Source organism: Aplysia californica, unplaced genomic scaffold (genome assembly GCF_000002075.1).
Source record: "Aplysia californica isolate F4 #8 unplaced genomic scaffold, AplCal3.0 scaffold00315, whole genome shotgun sequence".
Lineage (NCBI taxonomy): Eukaryota > Metazoa > Mollusca > Gastropoda > Aplysiida > Aplysiidae > Aplysia > Aplysia californica.
In genome coordinates this window covers 292,687-293,542 of record NW_004797585.1, presented here as the reverse complement: position 1 = coordinate 293,542, position 856 = coordinate 292,687, and the positions used below count along the sequence as shown (strand labels likewise).

The 856-nt window shown below is 36.9% G+C and overlaps 1 protein-coding gene across 1 annotated transcript in view; it reads left to right on the top strand.

Annotated features, from left to right (window-relative positions):
* Positions 1-856, top strand: part of LOC101853471 — an 8,424-nt gene that overhangs the window by 2,480 nt on the left and 5,088 nt on the right. The gene's annotated exons all lie outside the window — the stretch shown is intronic.

Here is an 856-nt window from a genome sequence, read left to right as displayed (position 1 = left end):
GTGTGTGTGTGTGTGTGTGTGTGTGTGTGTGTGTGTGTGTGTGTGTGTGTGCCTTGAAAAAAGTCCTAGTTGTCAGAAATTTTGGATACTGAAATAGAGGCATATTTTTGTAGCAAATCAAATGCTGAACAAGCTGATTTTTACATTTTCAAATATTTCGAGTAGATCTAGTTTTAAAGATATGCCACATTTTGTAGCACAGGGAGTAAAAAACAAAGTTTGGAAAAAACGGCTTTAACCTTAAAGATTCTCCCCGCACGGGAATCGAACTCGGGTCTTCAACATGCGACGGCAAAGCGCCTAACAGCTACACCACAGACCCAATTTCTAGCTCATTTCTGACATTTGGTTAAGTACATGTTGCAAAAATAATTGATTTTAAAAAATATGTAGACTTAAAACACCGTGAAATCCTTTCAGTAGGCTATGTTATTTAGAAAGGGTTAAACGTGCGTTTTCTGATGGAACTAAATTTTTAACCAGGTACAACTTTTTTGGATCAAAAATAACCTCCGACAACTCGGGCCCTTCTTCAGGCATACACACATTTTGACCTTTCTCTACTGTGTCTTCTCAAAATTAATGTTATCAACTGTTTTTTTTGTTTTTTTATATTTTGCTTCGGTTTTTTTTTTTAGAAAAGAAGGAGTGGGGTGGTGTAAGGTAGGCCTAGATGGATGTTGATGTAAATTTAATATTTCCCTTTGATGTGTTCTTTTTTTCTTGTTTGTGTGTGTGTGGGTGAGGGGGGGGGTTGTTTTTTGTTGTTCTTATTGATGTTTTCGTTTGCAGCTTGTTTTATCGCCTAGGGTATATCGATGTCATATTATTATCCTCCTGAACACCTGTTTCTGGG